Source organism: Papio anubis, chromosome 5 (genome assembly GCF_008728515.1).
Source record: "Papio anubis isolate 15944 chromosome 5, Panubis1.0, whole genome shotgun sequence".
Taxonomy (NCBI): Eukaryota; Metazoa; Chordata; class Mammalia; order Primates; family Cercopithecidae; genus Papio; species Papio anubis.
In genome coordinates this window covers 19,790,455-19,811,998 of record NC_044980.1, presented here as the reverse complement: position 1 = coordinate 19,811,998, position 21,544 = coordinate 19,790,455, and the positions used below count along the sequence as shown (strand labels likewise).

The 21,544-nt window shown below is 35.1% G+C and overlaps 1 protein-coding gene across 2 annotated transcripts in view; it reads left to right on the top strand.

Annotated features, from left to right (window-relative positions):
• The first annotated feature begins 3,614 nt into the window (after positions 1 to 3,614).
• The window catches only part of CDH18 (cadherin 18), a 1,104,333-nt gene continuing 1,086,403 nt past the window's right edge, over positions 3,615 to 21,544 (top strand). For both annotated transcript variants that reach the window (XM_017959458.3, XM_017959453.3), the window contains exon 1: positions 3,615 to 4,023. The gene's annotated coding sequence lies outside the window, so the exon portion shown is untranslated. The remainder of the gene's footprint in view (positions 4,024 to 21,544) is intronic.

Below are 21,544 nucleotides of genomic sequence, written 5' to 3'. Positions count from 1 at the left end.
TTCTTTACTTTGTCCACACCTTCTTTTAGTTCCTTGAGCATCTTTAAAATAGTTGTTTTAATATATTTGCCTAGTAGATCTGCCTTCAATTCTTTCTCAGGGACAGTTTTTATTTTTATTTCGTTTTCATTTGAATAGACCATATTTTCCTATTCCTTTGTATGCCTTGCGATTTCTTGTTTAAAGTAAACATTTGAATCTAATAATGTAGTAACTCAGGAAATCAGACTATCCCCTTCCCCCATAGTTGGCTGTTTTCTGTTTTGTTTTTGTTTTTCATTTTGTTGGTTTGGATTTGTTTGGTCATCATGTTGTACAAACATAAGGCCTTCTCAAGTATTTTCTGAGCCTACTCTATTTCCTGGGTATGGTTGGTAACTTTCTAATTTCATCTGTACACATGGTTGCTTTTGAATATCCTAGTCTTCAATGTCTAGCTCCTAAATAGAAAACGGAAAAAAAGGAATAAGGAAAAAGGTACCAGCTCTATAAATCTCCTGAAAGACACATTACTTAGAGAGGGAGGAGCTTGCAACATCGAGGGAAGTTGGGGCAACAATGGCCACTATCTCTTCTTGTGCTCTTCTGTGATAAGCAATCAGCGGTCATAGAACAGATCTCCAATATTGGAAGGCAGGGTCATTTTTTTCTAACCCTGGCCACCACAAACTATATGCAGTCTATTCTAGAAATATATGCACAGCTGCCTGCCATAGGGCTTAAGAGCGGGATGTTGGCTGCTGCTTTGCTAAGAGCTTAAATGGACCAAATTAACTACAAATTAACCATCTAAGCTGTCACTGGAAGTTGTAAGCCTTCAATAGACTCTAGAGTTCTAAAATAGTTACATTAGTCAGATTCTGCTAGTGCAATTTTTGTCTACAGAACAGAGATAGATTTTTGATACATCCTACTCTGCCATCTTCCCAGAATCCTAACCTTTAGTTTTAATTTGATTTATTTTTGTTCTTTCCACCTGATCAATTATATAACCCACAAATTAATATCTAGATTATTAGTTTCTGTTATATCACCTGCCGGTTCCTGAAAACTCAACATTATAAAGAACATGGGCTTTGGAATTCAGTAGACACTTATTGCTTGATTGTGTGTCATTAGACAAGGTAATTGCCCTCTTTAAACTAACTTTCTTTATGTGTAAAATGGGATAATATTTATTTTATAGTGTTTGCATGTTAACTGAAATAATTTTTGGAGAATTCTGAGCTGAGGACTTGTGATGTAGTGATTATTCCATTATTCCAAACATGGGAATATTTTATTGTTTTCTACTGAACACCTATTTATTGGAAAACTAATATATGCCCAGTACAATTCCTGAAAATGCTGGGGAGAAAGTGTTGTACAAAACCAGTTCTTTTCCATCATGAAGCTTATAGTGTAGTGGAAAATGCACATAAAAACAACAATAAAACAAGTTTAATTAGAGATAAATATTATGACATCAAAAACTGAGATAGAATGTAAGTAAGCATGCTATTTGCCATTCACTTGTTTTTTTTTTTCAGCCATCCACCTACGTTGAAAACTTAATGCTTTCCTAAGCTGCACCTCTTCTTATTAGGTTGCAAAGTCATGCAGAGACCTCATTTCAGAATGCCTTTTAATATTAATTCATTCTGCTAATTTCCAACATCAGCACACTGGTTCTACCCATTATTACTCCTAAAGGAGACCTTGACAATTTTCTCCCTAGCGATTATTGACTTTCTCTGGGGTTCCATGCTAGTACTTAAGTGACACCATTTTGTTACATAGAGTTTCCCAAAGCATACTTACAAATTTATCACATTTCTGTTTAACAATATAAAACGAAATGCTCTCAATTACCTAATTACTGTCAGCCTGGCATTCAAAGTCTTACATATTATGAGCATTTCCCTTTTTTTCATTTACCTTCCTGGGCCCTAAGTGTTCTGGCCACCTATCTCACTCGCCTCTTTCTCCAACACCCCTCTCCCATCATCCACCTCCTTTAACATTTTCCTTTTGCTTCTGTTGTTCCTCCCACCCCCCTATCCCGCTACCATCATTACCATCTTTTTCTCCCTATAAATTGCTTTTTATTCTCTTTGATAAGGATCACTGCAAGTCTATCTTTTTTACAGGGTCTTTCTGTTGTTTCAGAGGAGCTATGATCTATCTTGACTACTTGTTGCTCTTCGAATTATTGATGAAAGCAGGTAATTACTCTCTCTCGTGTTTTGCTTACTTAAGAACTCCTTATCTACCTACGAGATTGTAAACTCCTGGGTGATTGACTACCCAAACTGCACTACACTGAAAATACCAAAAACACAAAGAAGGCTGTTCTCTCCTTTACTTAATTAAATGTACAGTCTGATGCAAAGAGTTGCTCAATAAATATTTGCAGAACTGAGTCAATTAAATCAAAGAAGTGTGTCTCTGATAGGCGTTACAACACTTCACAATTTGGACTTTAATTGAGTGTAACTTCATGATCATACCTACCTTATGACCTTTTCAGTATTCATTTACAAGATGCTTTAGCACCTATGATAAATTTTTATTTGTATTATACGGTGCTGAAGGTTGGAACTACAATGACTACTGCCTGGAATTTAATGTCAACTGGGAATTGAAGCAGTTAAAGATGCTTACACAATTTGCTTTAATGAATGCAGAAATGCAGTATTACAAAGAAAAAGTAACTAAAAGGTTAGTTGACCAAGCAGTGTGAAATTGAGATAAGCAACCACCTCCTAATTAGAAATTGAGAAAGACTGCATTTCTAGGGTTTGGCTAATGCGACCCATATGTTCTCTTTTTTCTTTTGCTTTTTTTGCCTCCCTGGAAGCATGTGGGAAATGAGAAACCAGCCTGGTCTTCAATGGTTTGCTTTGTGCTTCTTTATTATGGTCAGTCACAGCAGCTGAGCAATGAATGTGTCACTTTAAGAAGAAAATCTTCTTAACCTTGAAGGGATGAATCAGGTGTGAAATGCTCTATTTGATACATTCAGAGGGATCCTTTTGTAGATTAATGCTTTAAAATTGAAAAAATGTTTTATATACTGAAGTCTGACTCAGACCCTCGTTCAAAAACATCTACAAACATCACCTCTTGTTCCTTAGGAGAAACAAAATTATTTACCATGATTTTCTAAAATAAAAATAGATAACGTTCAAAATAAATCAGTATTATGAGGTGTTCTTTAATTGATCCTCCTCATAAGGGCTACTGGAGGCATTATTGTTTCTAGCAACAAGCATTTGTTAGTGTATATAATTTTGTTACTGAATATATTCCTACGTGTTTGAATGAGAAATCCTATCACACATGGCTACTCTGCAGCAATTTTTATTATGATAATAGATAGGAGGTGAGGATAATTATAAGTATCAGCTGGTTAGGAAGGAGTAAATTTTTAAAATGCAAAAATCAGCAGTAACACTAAGCTTGCTTTGAGCCTCTGCCCTCTCAAGCCCTATCTCTAAGGGAGATAAAATAATGAAAAATACTTGGCTAAACTGCTGGCAAAACTCTTATTGTTTGTACCACTCTTGGAAAAGACTCTTGGGACTAGCAGTGGAATCCTTGCCATTGATTGGCTGGTTAAATAGGGGACTATTAGCTTCAGACAGGCTAGATTGATTATACAGCGGCAGCAGGAGCTGAGACTCAGAGCTGAGCGAGCGTCAGGGTGAAAAGGAAAGAGAGAGAGAGAAAAAAAAAAAAAGAAGGAGAGAGAGAGAGGAACGCAAGGTGGGGAGGAAGCCAGTGCACGTTCCATAGCATCACTATGTGACTGCTTGTGCCGGATAATCTTGCTCTGTAGCTCCCTCAGTGAACAACTTACTGAGGTGCCTTTCTTTTCACATGTCAGCTCTGAGCTCCAGCAAGAAATAACAGACTTCACCTTGGAATAGCTCATCTTACTCCCGCATCATTAAAGCAGATTTTGAGAAGAAAACAAAAATCAAGTTCCCTTTCCAGTTCCACTTTCTTCCAGCATTGAACAGGAACGGTTTCACACTCCAGGTAAGGAAATTCAATTTTTATCTCTGTATTTCTTTTTAATTATTCACAGCAAAATACCTCATAGCTTTGCATGTTTTTAAAACTGAGTTTGCAGTGATGCATTAAAGGAAATTCTATACACAAGTATGTTGATTTAGAAAGATGGAAATGAATACTGTGTTTATATTAATATATTTGCTTTTAAAAAAAATCTCCAGGTACAGATTTTTTTCAAAAATAAGATCACTACATTATAAGTTTCTGTAGCAGATACTCCACATAAAGAAGAAAAATAAGCCAAGTTTACATTACAAAGTACATTTTTTGGGACAAGCTTACAATATGTTTATAAATATTGTTTTTAGCTATTAAGCAACTTTGGTAAATAATAGCATATAAAGAAAGGACAATTAATGTTATCTATCAATTATTATATTTTCTGCAGACATAGATACTATCATGCTTTTCAGTGATTGCTAGTGGGTTTTTTTTTTCCTAAATCTGTCTTTTGATTGCAGTTTTAACTCTTCAATACAAACACAATATTTCTTAAATGATGTGACATTAGAGTGCCCTCTTATTGTGGCTATTGATGGTCAGCATTTGTGCTTAAGAAAGTATTGAGCTAAGGCAAAGAAATATGATTCTGGAGATGTTTAGCTACTTTAGAGTTCATTACTTACCTGCAGTAGCATCAATTAATGTTTTGCATGACAGTGATGCTACGTGCCGGTTAAGTATCTGTGAATATATGGGAACTTCGCACATATTATATCCTCTGCTGGGAAGAATAGAGTTTTTTAAATGATATCTGAGGAGATTGATGGGTTGGACTAGAAATAATGAGCTGGGGCAATGCAGTCCTGATGTATTTGATTGACCTCAGTTTTATAGGTCACAGATATCAACTGCTAAGGAGAAAACATTGTGACAGAAAGGACTTATTTAATGCTTACTGGAACTGGAATGGTTTGTGACATTTTATGTCAATTTATTTGCTTTTGGATTAATTAAGAGATATTTTACCCTGATAATTGCTCTAACTGTCCTTTTGAGTGAAGTTTCCTGAGTCACTCCTCTTATCAAAGAACAAACTGCTTTCTGTGATAAGTCAGCAAAACTTTTTAATATGTTGTTCAGTGTTTCAAACAAGAACATGATTGCCAACCTTAGTGGTAGCCAATATGTCTGAATTTAGAATTAATACATACTCTAAATAGTTGCTTTTGTGTGTTTTATTCACCCTTATTTGTATTTTAATTAAAAATGCATGTTTGAAAAACACTATTTTTCATGACGTTCGTTTTGTTTTCTAAATGCAAGATGATATTTAGATGGTTCCTAATAATGCAAGTATTATTACAGCTACCTTGGTATTCTATTGATATAATCATATCAGAAGTGAATAACTGAATTGTTGGTATAAATTTTGGAAAGTACAGTTGATCTTAGGAAATAGAGATACGTATTTGAGAATAGTGATGTTTTTGTTTTTAAGTTAAGTCATTTGTTTAAAAAAAGTGTGTGTGTGTGTGTGTGTGTGTGTGTATACATATATATATATTTAAGTATTATATTTGGGCAACAAATGCCAAACCATTAACTGAGAGTGGTGACTGGCACAGTAAACCATATATTTATGTATACTGTTGCAGTATAATGCCAAATTCCCACACAGAATTTGTTTTAAATCTATTATAACCTTGTTTAGTTGTTTTGCTTATAATGGTAAGATTGCTTTTAATAATTGTATTCAAAATTATATTTTAATAATTCCATTTTATTTATGCAAATAATCTGACATCTCATTCATGGATGTAACTTTGTTTTAACTAATTCTTCTACTCATTTTTAAGTTTAATGTACAAAATTACTTTAAATTTTATAATTTTTGTTGCAACAACCTTAAGTATCCAAGTTGTTTTATACAGTTCAGTTTCCTCCTGGTACTTACTTATGGGCCATATTGACTTATATGCAATTTAAAAAATAAAAATAAAAACGTAATTCTAATTGCATTGTGTATGTTTTTATGAGACCATTAAATTTCTAGCATAAGTAGATGTAACATCAATGCTAAATTTTTTTTTTCTGTGAATAGGCATATTCTTCTTTCAAAAATACTTTTAAAGTAATTTCTTAGCACTGTGTGCTTCTTGCACTAGGACATTCTTCTTAGCTTATACTCAATATTACTTTGATTCCCTTTTTTGTTTTCTTACAAATTCTGTAATTTCTCCGGTAAGAAATTTGATTTCCCCTATTATTAACAGGAAATGGTCAATGATTGGAAAAAAGAAAGTGTTTTTAAAAAACATTTCACACTTTCCAACTGTGTAATGAATATGTCTCCTGAGTTCCAGATCAGTGCTTCTCCGCAAACATAATTGAGGGAGACAGGTGTGCTAGGAGTCACATATGTAAGCATCACCCTCAGTCTGAAATCTAACAGCTTACTTCGCCAGTTCATCTTAGGGTTTCACACTGTTGTTTGCATTGTTGAGAGAGCTCTAGTTGACCTTTTATTCAACTGTCCATTCGCTTCCATAGCATCAGATATCTTTCCTGATTACTCATTTTAGCCATTGTTAAACAAGAATTGAGAAAGTACAACCTCTTCTGTTTTTATAGATATCTGAGCCATTAGGGGGCTCTTTCTTCCTGTGTTATACTCATCAAACCACTGAAAGAGGTTATAGAGCTTTCTTGAAGTGTTTTCCCTGTTTTTATAATGTGAATACTTTTAAAAGTAGCTTTATTCTTATCCCCACACAAAGAAACATTTAAGATCAATACGAAGTCTTTATTTTCACAGGAAAATGACATATATCCTATGATTTTCAAACTTACTGTCTTTAAAATATTCTTGTATATAAACAATGGCTTGAAATATTAATATGACCTATTTTAGGCAAATGTAAAGATAATACATTACACAAACAGTATCATAAGAAATATAAAAATAAGGCCAAACCTGAGGGAAGAAACATTCTTTACATGATCTCCACATCTCTAGGGACAGCACAGAAACTCAATGACTCTGTGGCTTCCATGCAGTTTGGTTTCAGGAGAAGAGATCAGCAGGCAGCTAAAAAGAGAATATTACCTTTTTTTTCTTTTCTTTTACAAAAATAGGCACGGAAGAATTGAAGATAAAAGAATGTTTTACTATCCACACAGGCATAGAAAATGCATTTTTAAATTCCAGAAGATACTGTATGCTGGCATTATATAAAGTTGTCATTATATACACAGAGGTTCATGGGAGGGCTTATTATGGGAAGAAAAGATATTTCCCTTATCACTTTTGAAAGCTATGTATATTGAATTGCACTGTAGACTTTCTTAGTAAGTGGAAACACATTCATCCCATCTCTACAGCAGCTGGAGATCTTCTCTTACTGCGGGATTTGTTTGGGTGTGATGCAGCATTTAATAATGAGTCTATAAACAGGCAACTTACCTAGTCAGTCTAAGCTTTTTTCAAATGATGCTAGCTCATGGAAAGAGAAAGAAGTGACATACACAATGTGAGTGACATTTCTTTTGAGAAGTGAGAGAAAAGGAGGAATTCTAAGCAATGAATTGTGGAATTCAATCATTTATTGAATAGCTCCTTGACTTATCAGTGTAGAAAAGCAGTTGCTCAAATAAAATGGAAATGTGAAAATGGTAAAGATATCTCCTTTACTGGTGTTTTCAGAGTAAATACATAGGATTTTTTTTTCTCTGTTTGAAAACTTACATACCCTGAAAATTGTGAATTTTGAATGCAACTAGCATATACAATACACAAAGTTATGTGGAAATCATTCCACATCTACTGGTGTATGAGGTAATGCTCTTCTTTTTCACAAAATTAGATGTTGATAATATTAACTATTAAGCAATGTGACTTGAGTGAGAATTCCAATGCTATGTTTTTGATGCAAACCATAAATAAAAATGTATTAAGGACTTTAATGTCTTCTAAAAAGAGATTATCTTTTATATTAAAGTAGCACAGAAATGGAGATGGGTTAAAATTGAAAATAAGACAAATAAATGAAAATGCAACAACTGTATAGAAACTTTTGTATGTCGCAAAATTTGGACAAGAACCAAGAGACAATCGTAACAATGATAGGGATATATTCATGTTCTCTATTTAATGATAAAGATGTAGAGGTATCACAGTCATGCAATATTTCTATATTCTATATTCAATATTCAATATTTCTCACAGAGTATGAGGAAAATTCTCTCTAGAGATGTGGGAAGTAGAAAAATGAGTAACTGAAATGGGTAATTTTTAATGTAATAGGTTGATATCAGGCTTTATAAGGAAACAAGAGGACTCATGTCTATTGGGTTTAATCTAATGGATTTAGATGATGTTAATAATTCAAAAGTATATGTCAGTTTCTATTTGCTCTCTTGTTGTTATGATCAATGAACTGAATTGTTTTCTCTACGAAGTTACTCCTTGGCCTATTTGTCTTTGTGAAACTATGTGTGCATATGATTGGATGAGAATGTGTGTGTATATCTGGGTATAGTTGTTTTTATAAAGTCTGAGTAACATAGAAATAGAATCACCTGTACTGTGTACCATGATTTGTGTACTGTAACTTTCATTTATTTTCTCAAAGTATCCTCTATATTCGATCCTTCCTCCAACTCCCACACACACACACACACACACACACACACACACACACACACGGTGGGCGGGGTGGCGGGATGAGAGAGAGAGAGAAAGAGAAAGAGAGAGAGAGAGAAAGGCACTGCCATTATATCTGGTTATTTTACATTTAAATTTGCTTAGATATGACTTCAGATAGGTCCGTAGGATGCCTCTTCTGTTGCATTATTTCCTGTTCATTAGGACTCTGTCTTGAGTCATGTACCTTCATCCTCGAGCCAGACCTGCTGTTTACTAAACTGCAGTCACTCTAACTTGTGAATGAGAGGATTTTGGCCCAAGTTACTGAGAATAGAGGAAGATAATGAATCAGATTAGAACATGATTTTATTAATCATAATATGAATAAGGTGTAAAAGAGAGTGAGTGTTTTTACCTGTCTACCAGATATACTAATATCACTCATAGGTTAAAAGTTATCCATTCTCACCTATCCTTGGCAGAAATAAAATGAGAGAAGATCCAGTAGTGAGGCATTATGTATAGCTAACATTGTTTTATGGCAGGCAAAGCAAATGGGTTTCAAACATCTATGGCACACAATTTATTTTTTTTAATAAACAGACTTTATTTTCAAATCAATTTCAGCTTTACAAAAAATGATGGAAAAGAAGAGGGTTCCTATGTACCAGTCATCCTCCCATCTCTGCCAGTTTTCCTTATGATTAACATCTTGCATTAGTGTGGTATATTTGTTACAATGGAAGAACCATTATTGATTCACCGTTATTAACTTAACTTCATAGTTTATATTAGAGTTGACTCTCTGTAATATATATTACATAAATTTTGACAAACGTATAATGAGATATATCCACGTTTATAGTATCAGACAGAACAGTTTCACTGCCGTTCAATTCTCCTGTGCACCACCTAGTCATGCCTTCCTCAATTCCTTCTCCATAACACCTGACAAGCACTGATCTTTTAATATATCTATAGTTTTGTCTCTCAGAATGTCATGTAGTTGGAATATGGTAGGTAGGTTTTGCTGATTTGCTTTTCTTTATCAACATGCATTTAAAGTTCTTCGATATCTTTTTATGGTTTGAGGGCTCATTTCGTTTCATTGCTGAATATTGTTCTCTATTGTATGGATGAGCCACAGTTTCTTTATTCATTCATCCACTGAAGGTCCTCTTGGTTGCTACCAACTTTTGACAATCATAAATAAAGCTGCTATAAGCATTAATCTTCAGTCTTTTGTATATATGTAAGTTTTCAGCTCATTTGGGTAAATACCAATGAGCGTGATTTCTAGATCATATGGTAAGAGTTTTTTTTGTTGTTGTTGTTGTTTTGACATTGAGTCTTGCTCTGTTGCCCAGACTGGAGTGTAGTGGTGCAACCTTGGCTCACTGCAACCTCCACCTCCCAGGTTCAAGCAATTCTTCTACCTCAGCCTCCCAAGGAGCTGGGATTATACCATGCCCAGCTAATTTTTTTTTTTTTATATATACTTTAAGTTCTAGGGTACATGTACACAACATGCGGGTTTGTTACATATGTATACATGTGCTATGTTTGTGTCGTGCAACCATTAACTCGTCATTTACATTAGGTATATCGCCTAATGCCATCCGTCACCCCTCCCCCCTCCCCACAATAGAACCCGGTGTGTGATGTTCCCCTTCCTGTGTCCAGGTGATCTCACTGTTCAATTCCCACCTATGAGTGAGAACATGCGTGCGTGTTTGGTTTTCTGTTCTTGCAATAGTTTGCTGAGAATAATGGTTTCCAGCTGCATCTATGTCCCTACAAAGGACACGAACTCATCCTTTTTTATGGCTGCATAGTATTTCATGGTGCATATGTGCCACATTTTCTTAATCCAGTCTGTCACTGATGGACATTTGGGTTGATTCCAAATCTTTACTATTGTGAATAGTGCTACAATAAACATAAATGTGTCCGGTTTTTATAGCAGCATGATTTATAATCCTTTGGGTATATACCTAGTAATGAGATGGCTGTATTTTCAGTAGAGATGGGGTTTCCACATGTTGACCAGGCTGGTCTTGAACTCTTGACCCCGTGATCCTTGGCCTACCAAAGAGCTGGGATCACAGGTATGAGCCACCGCGCCTGGCTGAGTATGTTTATTTGAAGGAATAATTCAAAATATTGGCTTGGAGTACAAGCTATAAAAATGATTTTGAAAATGTTTTAATGTCTCTGACTTTCTTTTCCCCTCCATTCCCCTTTTCTTTTCATTTAAAATGGAGGGCAATGTAGTTGGTTAAAGTCTCATGTTCTAATATTACAGGAAGGTGGGTATGTATACGACTTGTAGCCATCCCACTTAACTGCTCTGCAGCTGTTTTCCTGCCTACTCATTGAAAGCAGCATGCAGTTATAGTATAATAGGTGGGTTAATGTGTATAAGCCCCTTCAAAATAGAAAGTGTTAGAGATGAATATGGGTGCATTATGCAGTGAATATGCTTAGATATCCCTTAGAAACAAAATGTAAAGTACTTGGTGAGAGAAAGCTCTTTAAGGAAGAAAATCCAAATTTGAGATTTGCTTATGCCCCCCTTTGGTGCATTTATTTGAATTTAAAAGATGTTAATATTGGAGGAAAGGATTGCACTAGCTTGCTCACAAACTAATTACATTTTGGAAGGACTCTTGAAACAATACACAGACAAATGAGTGTACGAAGCATAAATAAGACCACCAGTTTCTCAAGATGTTTAGTGGTCCTCAAAGGAATAGATAGGAATTGTGTTTAAAATGCCATAATTTTCTGTCAGTTGCCATCTCTGTCTCTGCATGTGGATATGTATGTTAGCATATTTTTTTCTAGTGAATTAATTTATATTCTGAAATGCCCACTCTTGACATTCATTTAATAATTTGTTTGCTTTTAATATTCTTTTTCATAAAGTTTAGTTGTTGGCTGGCAGAGGTACTTAGGGTATCATTCCTGCCACCTAATTATTGAGTACTTCTGTCATAAATCAATATATTTAACTCCTTGACTTGAACTCAAAAACTAACCAATGTATTGTCAAAAACATTACTCAATAAAGCTTTCCTTCACTCTAAATGAGAACAGAACATTTTCACCCATAGCAGCAACATTATCACTGAGAATGCTAAAGATTTTCCAGAAGGAATTTTTGAAGCCCAATTATAAAATTCCTTTGATAGAGGGAAAAAGAGAGTAGGTCATTGGGTTTCAAATCCAGGTCCTTCTGTCTCTCAAGCTCATTTTCTTTAACACTGTGGTAAATTGCCACATTCATTCCAGAACCTTAGAGAAGGCTTTTAACATTTGTCAGCCTGTGTTTGTCATCTTTATAATAATGGCATATACCTTAGAGGGCTAATCTACAGGTTCAATGAGGTTCTAGAGGTAAAAAGCTTAGAAGGGTGACTGACAAAAATCACAGACATATGAACAAGAGCAGGACTCATATTTACACTCAGTGCTTCTAAATTCACAGTTCTTGAAAATGTGATCTAAACTATCTTCTTCCTAACCTTCATTCAACCATCCAAGAAATATTTGCTGAACACATCCTAGATATGACATTTTATTCTTAATTATTCAAGTGGCTGCAAAGATAAATAAAAACAGATTAGGCGGCCAGGCGCGGTGGCTCAAGCCTGTAATCCCAGCACTTTGAGAGGCCGAGGCGGGCGGATCACGAGGTCAGGAGATCGAGACCATCCTGGCTAACACGGTGAAACCCCGTCTCTACTAAAAAATACAAAAAACTAGCCGGGCGAGGTGGCGGGCGCCTGTGGTCCCAGCTACTCGGGAGGCTGAGGCAGGAGAATGGCGTGAACCCGGGAGGCAGAGCTTGCAGTGAGCTGAGATCGGGCCACTGTTTCAAAAAACAAACAAACAAACAAAAAAAACAAAACCAAAAACAGATTAGGCATTCTCCATCTAGTAAACAAGGAAGAAAACTGTCCCAGTCATTAAACTGTTGTCTTTTGTGTTTAAATGTGCCACTCTCTTCTACGATGCTGGACTGGGACTGAGGCTCTTAAAAGAACATTTCTCCTTTTCCAGCTTGCTACTCATTAGGATCTGCCAAGAGAGTACCATATAGAGTTGCAAAGCAGGATGGAAAAAAAAGCACCTTCCCCTTTCTTTTCTGTTTGCTTCCCTTGTCAGCCTGACCTCATAATGCGCTTCACCTCCACAGCAGTGGGTAATTCCAGAAGCAGTTGCTTCTGGTTTCCAGCTGTTGCTGGTATTCCTAAAACTAGCCTCACTGTGCCACCTCACTGGTTACAGCACCAGCAGGCACTGCTTATTCCATTGCTCCATGGGGTTCCTTCTCCATCTTTTAGGTTCTCATATTCTCAATAAGTAGCTGTCATTGGGAAAACAAAATATTTCAAAGTCGTTTGTTAAAAAAAAAAAAAAGGTGAAAAATGTACTTCAACATGGAGAGTGTAAATTGAAAGTTTGTATCACTTTCTAAAAAGTATTTATTTGAATCTAAAAGATCATAGAAACAGAACCAAGGAAGTCTCTTTTGTTCTCCCAGCCCTAGGGATGGTGGCTGCTTCCAACATTTAAAATATGTGCTACCTCGCTGTTTCCTTCTTTATTTTCAGTCTTTCAAGATATGTATTAAATATTCTGTTGAAATAACTGCTGTGCTTTCTGTTTGCCTGACTCAATCCTGACTGAATAAAGAGTTCATGCTTGAAGTGAATAAAGGAGAGTTGATAACAGAAAATGGGTGGGTTACCAACATTGGGTCCAGGGACTTGCGTTGATCGTGGCATTTGGCCTTGAATACAGTATTGAACAATTTGCTAATGGTAATTGGAGTACTAGTAATCTATAGTATGCAATCGCTTTTCCAATTTCTCAGATAGCCAGCTAGGTTTATTTGTGGTATGGGCCTTCTAAAGCAAAGCTCGTGTAACCAAGTGGTAACTGCCTTTCACTCTTCATTCATAATGGTGATTACAAGACTATAAGATGAAATCATCATTTTAATTGCATTTGATGGCTTACAGATAAAAAAAAAATAAGCAAACAAGCCAAAAAAATCACACATGTAAGCTCCTGGCTTTAAATCAAGAGAATCAGGCCAGGCGTGGTGGCTCACGCCTATTAATCCAAGCACTTTGGAAGACCGAGGCAGTCGGATCACGAAGTCAGGAGATCGAGACCATCCTGGCCAACATGGTGAAACCCCATCTCTACCAAAAATACAAAAAAAAAAAAAAATTAGCTGGGCATAGTGGCATGAACCTGTACTCCCAGCTACTTGGGAGGCTGAGGCAGGAGAATCGCATGAACCTGGAACATGGAGGTTGCAGTGAGCTGAGATTGTGCCACCGCACTTCAGTCTGGCGACAGAGCGAGACTCCATCTCAAAAAAAAAAAAAAAAAAATCAAGAGAATCAGAAAACTTTTAAGGCATCTGCGTGGGTTGGGTTACACTGAGAAATTTGAAACACCTGAGTCTCTTGCCAGCAACAGAAGCCTCCTTCCTCTGCTTCCTCTGAGTATTGTAGCCTAGCCTTCTATTACTTGATGATCTGGAGTAAATCACCTGAGGTACTTGCCCTGCAAAGGTAGCCCATTTTCTTCCAGATTTAGTCATGCCCTTAGTTTCTCCTGACCTTACTAATTAGAGTCAGTGCTCAGCCTTTCCTAGAATATATATAAAATCTGGCCCAGGAGGAATTAGCTGGCACTTCAAAATATTTGCAAGATTTTGTTAATTGATGTCAGCAAAAATCAGGGAATTGTGTGAGGTACTAGATTTTAAGAGAATTAGATAAAAGATGACAAAATATAATATGGGACTGGGCCACATTCTTCAGTGTGGGTGTACCTACCAGAGATCTATATTTAATAGGGTTGCTTGAATACCTGAAAATAGCACTAAGGCCTTAGTTGGTTAGTTGAGCAAAAAGTGTGTTCAACAATGACCTACATTCTAGAAGGTTAAAATGTTGGAACTTTTTTTTTTTTTATCATAACATAGAAGGAAGAATGCAAAGGCTCAGGAAGACAGGAATTTTGGAGCAGATTGATTATTTGCAGGCTCACTCCCCACTCTCTTTCACTTCTCTCCAACCTAGAGGTCTCAGAATATTCCACTCACAAAGGCAATAACAAGTAAAGGTGAGAGTGTCAGAATATTTCAAGCACCAATTTAAACATTTTGTAGTGCCCTCCACAGCAGTCAAGGTGTGATGGTGGGAGATGCCACCATTGATATGGGCTTCCTGATATCAATGAAGATGGAGAGATTCCAGAAGAATAGAAGCCAAGGAGCAATGCTTAATTAACCACCACAGCTAAGATTTTGCACTTACCAGATAAGCAGCAGGAACTAAGCAGTAATCAGGATTTTACTTGCAAGGATCTTTGCTGTTAGCCAATTGATTATACTCTTTCTACTAAAATTTTACTGAGTATATACAACAACAACAACAACAACTTTCGGTCTATGGTCAGAAACCTGACTTGAGTTCCCATAATGAAAAATCATGGTCCCTTAACCAGTTCTCAAAACAAGGCCAGTTCACATATATCTGGAACAACTTAATTAACTGGGATGGTGGATTCCCTTGAGTAAAGAAGAGCTATTCTGCATCGGGGATACATTGTAAATTTCCTCCAAATCCTTCTTCAAAGGAACCTATGGTGACTCACTAGGGTGACCATACATGAAGGGGAAAAAATATATCAATTTTTAAAATACACTCACTAGCTTTGAATTGGTACTAATTTCTGGTGACCCAAAATATACGGTGATCTCCCAAAGTGAGTGACTATGGCGGTCATGTGATATATAAAGTATTGCCCTACATTTAAATCATAATGAACTCAGTTATTTTGTTAAACTACATCATAATTCTTTCCTTACTTCCTGAAACTATACTTAATATAAGAATAATTGGCTAATGGCAATGTCTTTCCATTAGATCTCTGACCCTTACAGTGAGAATATTATGGGATAAAGAACCAAATGGAAGCCTCACAAAATTTTCTTCCTTCTAAAATGGCAAAAGTAATACAGCATTTATTTATTTATTTATTTATTTATTTATTTATTTATTTTGAGGCGGAGTCTCGCTCTCTTGCCCAGGCTGGAGTGCGGTGGCCGGATCTCAGCTCACTGCAAGCTCCGCCTCCTGGGTTCACGCCATTCTCCTGCCTCAGCCTCCCAAGTAACTGGGAGGGACTACAGGCGCCCGCCACCTCGCCCGGCTAGTTTTTTGTATTTTTATTTTTTAGTAGAGACGGGGTTTCACTGTGTTAGTCAGGATGGTCTCGATTTCCTGACCTCATGATCCGCCCGTCTCGGCCTCCCAAAGTGCTGGGATTATAGGCTTGAGCCACCGTGCCCGGCCAATACAGCATTTAATTACTGCTAAAATGTTTATAAATGCAAGATGTTATGCAAAAGGGAAGAGACAATAAAGAAGAAATTCGCCTTGTTCATTGCTAAATATGAGAAGCGATTCCAGAGCACTTGATATTTGAGTTGTATTTAAAATGATGAATTGGGGAGGCGGAGGCAGGCAGATCACCTGAGGTCAGGAGTTTAAGACCAGCCTGGCCAACATGGTGAAACCCCATCTCTACTAAAAATACAAAAAATTAGCTTGGCATGGTGGCATGTGCCTGTAGTCCCAGCTACTCGGGAACCTGAGGCAGGAGAATTGCTTGAACCTGGGAGGTGGAGGTTGCAGTGAGCAGAGATTGTACCAATACACTCCAGCCTGGGTGACAGAGTGAAACTCCATCTAAAATAAATAAATAAATAAATAAATAAATAAATGGTGATAATTATGCAAGAAATAATTGTGGGAAGAGGGAGGATATTAAGAATGATTATGGAGGGCCGTGAAAATTGCATGTTGTTCACCACGGCTTAAATGTAAAGTTGTTATGAGGAAGTAGGAGGTATGGGACCTGGAGATATAGGTGAACCGATTGTGGAAGTATATAATTATTACTATGCTAAGGAAAATGCATGTTGTGAATGGTAAGTCTTTAATAGTTTTTAAATCATGGGGTAACATGATCTAATTTGATCAAAAGATAGAAGTAGGGTACTTAAACATTAATAGTCATAGATTAAACTTGCCATGGGTTCCTTCTATAACTAGAGGTTACTGTGGCAAATATATCACACATAGGCTTCTCTACTAGTTTATTTAATTTCAAATGTTAGCCTCAAGATCAGAGCCCCATTTTGTTTTGGCTAATAATATGAGTTTAAGGAGCTCTTTTGTGACTACTATGGTACTACAGGTAATGTAAATAAATGAGTTACCTAAGCAATAGAGCTCTCTAACATACCAGTTAGTAATTTGTGCATACTAAGTACACTTTAGATTTGTCACAACCAGTTGTTTTGATTTGGGCCTGTGAATGGGTATTTGAACAGCAGCAGCAAAAGACTGTAAAACTCATAAACACTAATTTAAAAAGAAATTATTGACGTTTAAGTAGTTTCCTTTCTAAATTTTATTTATTTAAAAAAAAACACAAAAAACAAGTTGAACTTATTGTCAACAATTTAATTGGGGAAGATTAAGAAGTCATTCTATTCCTGGCTATGCAAAAGTATAAAAGTGTATTCCTATTCTGTTAAGCTTAAAACTGTGCTTCAAAATGCTGATCACACAAGAAACAATTGTTTGTCTACATTTTAACTTGTAAATTTCAGACTTTTGCTATTGTGTTTAGATGATAGTTTCATTTATGAGCTCTCACATATGTCAACATTTCTGTTGACACCAATATACTTTTTCTCACTCTGCCCCATCCTCTATTTTTCAAGCAAAGTAATTGAAAAATAAAAATATATTATTTGTTGCAGAGACATTTATGCTTTTTTTGCTGTCATGTTATAACTCCTAGAGTAATGATTAACTCAGTGTGAGTCAGATCTTACTGATACTTTTGGAGTTAATTTTTTCATGTATTATGGAAAAAGATGATCTAGGTTAGTTAGTTTACCATGCTAAAAAAAAAACCCTTACCTTCTAAAAGTATGATCTATATGCCAGTAGAATTGACATTAACTAGGAGCTTGTTAAAAATGATAGAAATACACCAGCATTAACTGAATCAGTATATACATTTTAACATTATCCTCAGGTAGTTCATAGCCATACTAAAGATGTAGAAGTGCTAAACAAACTTATTCTATGATTTAAACCTAATTGTTTTATCCATATTAAATATTATGCCTATGCCTTTCCATATTGTTTTAATTTTAAATTAAGAAAATTACTCAATAATGTTTTGTTCCACGACACTGTTTTAAATCTACAAATAAAAGAATAAAAACACAATTTTTGTTTTTGTTTTTTTGGGGGGGAGGGGCTGGTCAAATACTACTGTTAGGGGAACAAAATAATTACAAGACAGTAATTACAGCATTTTTAATAATGATTATAAACTGTATTAGAATATAAAGTTCTAGTTAATTCTATTTAACATCATAATACTAAATGCAGATGAAACACATTTTTATCATATATAGTATTCAGATCAATTAATTTTTGGCAACCATGCCTTTATATGTATCATATTATTAAAATGTTTACTAACCCCATTCCACATTTTGCTTAGTAACATAGGTACATGAGATTGCCTTGAAATGTTTTCTCAAATATTCTCATATTCTGAGAAGATTCTTTAGGCATTATTGAACAATAATATCCTGTATTCCTTTGTGTGTAGTACTAAACTCATATTTCTCCTTGTCCCCAAGCAACTTTAAAACTCTTGATACTAATTTCTATTTCTATTTTCAAGAGTTTATTACATATATTAACTATTTTAAGTGAAAAATCAATTCCCACTAAATTATCTTACCCTTTGGATTTGTGAATGTACAAAGTAGGTCACCTATTTTCTTTTCTATTATAGATCTCTGGTTTTTGTGAGACTATGTCTATGAATTTTATAATTAAACTTTTCAAAATTTTTATTGTAATACCTTTGAATATTGCTGTAAAATTTATTGCATACACTTCTTGTTCATAATAGCCTATTTGACTTGGAACTTGTGAGGCAGCTCTTAGCATAATACCATAGAATTGTTATTTTCAAACACAAAATGCAGGATGTTATTTGTTTAGAACTTTTTGGAATTCTTTTAGATACTGAAATAAATTAATAATGAAGACATGAGGCTGAAAAAAATCAGTTTCATACATAATGTTCAATCATGAACTTGGAATTATTTCAACTAAGAAAACCATTTTTTATTGCATTTAGTTTTTTTAATCTTTTGAATAGACTTTATTTTTTAGAATTTACTCTTAGTGCTGTACATGCTATGGGTTTTGACAAATATATAATGACATGTATTCACTATTATAGTATCATACAGAATAGTTGAGCTGCCCTAAAAAAAATCTTCTAGGCTTGACCTATTCATTTCTCCTTCCACCCTTACCCCTGGCAACTACTGATCTTTTTCTGACTACATAGTTTTGTCTTTTCCAGCATTTCTTGTAATTGGAATCATACGATATCTAGCCTTGTCAGATTGGTTTCTTTCACTTAGTAAGATAAATTTAAGGTTGCTCCATGTCTTTTTGGTTTGATAGCTCATTTCTTTATAGCACGGAAAAATATTCCATTGTCCTCATGCACCACAACTTATTTTTTCCACTCATCTATTGAAGGATATCTTGCTTCCTTACAAGGTTTGACAATTATGAATAATACTGCTATAAACATCCATGTGCAGTTTTTTGTGTGGATGTAAATTTTCAACTTATTTGGGTAAGTACCAAAGAACATGGCTCTAGATTGTAAGGTAAGATTTGCTTAGTTTTGTAAAAAACTGGCCAACTGTCTTCCAACGGGGCTATGCAATTTATGTCCCCCCCAGCAAAACATGTAAGTTTCTGTTGCTTCACATCCTTGCCAGCATTCAATATTGTCAAAGTTCTGAATTTTGGCCATTCTAACACATGTATAGCAGTATCTCATTGTTTTAATTTGCATTTCTCTAATGATATATGATATGGAGCATTGTTTTATATTACTTTCTATCTATCTTCTTTGTTGAGACATCTGTTCAGGTCTTTTGCAGATTTTTTTTCAGTTTGTTAATTTTCTTACTGCTGACTTTTAGGATGTATTGTGTATGTTGGATAATAGTCCTTTTTGAAATATGTCTTTTGAAAATATTCTCTTGCAGTCTGTGGCTTGTCTTCTCATTCTCATAATATTACATGTAACTTAAGAATTTAGTCTTTAATTCATTCACCTACTTAACAAACATTTGTTATGTACCTATGACAACAATAAAGCATAATTTCCAATTCACCCTACACTTAGTCAAGTAGAAGAGAGACTTAAACCAGCTCTAAATAGAAGAGTTGTCATGAAAGTCAAGCTATTTCTAACTAGGAGAAGCTGATAATACTACTTCGGAGAAGCAGCTGATATCAGCTGAGATTTCTCCACTCTGAATTTCTCTGCTCTTGAATTACCTTTGAGTCTTAATGGATTTCTGACATACTTTTTCAATTCTTAAATATTATATGCTACTTTATCACAGTTTTATTTGGCTTGAAATTTTCATCGACATGTATTAAATCATTAAAAGTGTAATATAATTATGACTAACAAACTAGGTATCTGGAATTTGGGTTCTAAAAATACAGCACCCTCCATGACTGTTTAAAAGTCATGAAAGTCCATAGAAAGATACAGTATTCTAGGATAAGTCCCTTTAAAAATTATCCCTGTCAAAGAAGAAATTCAGAAATCTGTGACAGCACGGAAGCCTGATGGCAGAGAGTATGCTGATTCAGTTCTTGAATTTTCCATGATGACTTCTCACCTGCACTTAGCAGCTGTTTATTGCTTGGTTCACTGGAGCATATGATGCTGAACCAAACCATGGGTCAATAAAGTCATTTGCAATGATCTACCCTGTGAGTGAAAGAGATGATGAATCAACCAAAACTCCTTTAGGCAACAGACCTAGCAAGGAAATTTTACACTTTAGGTAGTAACATATAATCCAATGAATCAGCAGCCTGCACATCTCCCTAATTAATTTTACTACCTTTGGAGAAGGCATGCAACAAACTTTTAAATGCTTTTCTTGTTTAATAGGGATGTTAGTGGGTAGACATCAAACTATGTAGAAAACCTTTCAACCTTGACCTGTAGACACTTAGACAGTGATTTCTTGATTTTTATATGATCAGGTTTGAATTCAATATTAGCTTTAATATTCTTTCCATTTCTGTATATTTTTCTATTAGTTTAAAATGAAAACAAGGATTGTAATTATTATAAAAATGGCATTACTAATTTTTATATCAATCAAATTGTAATAACAGCTGTTCTTTTTGAGAGCATACTAAGTGCCACGAGCCATGTGCTTTACATGTATTTAATTGCTGAAAATTTAGTACTTCTGGAACTGTTTAAAACAAGTGCTACATTATAGGCCATACTATTTTAAATAGATGTATGATATAATAACCACTTGCTATGCTTATGTTCGAATTGTAAGAATGACACTCATTATTGATTTACACCAGTTAAAATTGCAGTCCAGACAATGTGACCCCATACTAACTGCTTACGTGAGTCATTTGATTTAATCCTTGTATTGTTCCTGAGGAGGGAGTGTCATCACACTATTTGATGGGAGATGAATTAATTTTTACCAAGTAAGTTTCCAAGTTTGGGTGAAGAAATGTATAATAAGAATTTTAGAGTTTTTCTCCTTGAAAATCTACCTGTCATGAAAATCTTAATTTTTTTCTTAAATTTACATTGGCAAATATTTTTGTGCTAAAAAACAACAGTGAGTCACTTTGGGGCCAATCAGAAGGAAGAAATGTTTGAGCCCTTTGTAGGAATTAATCT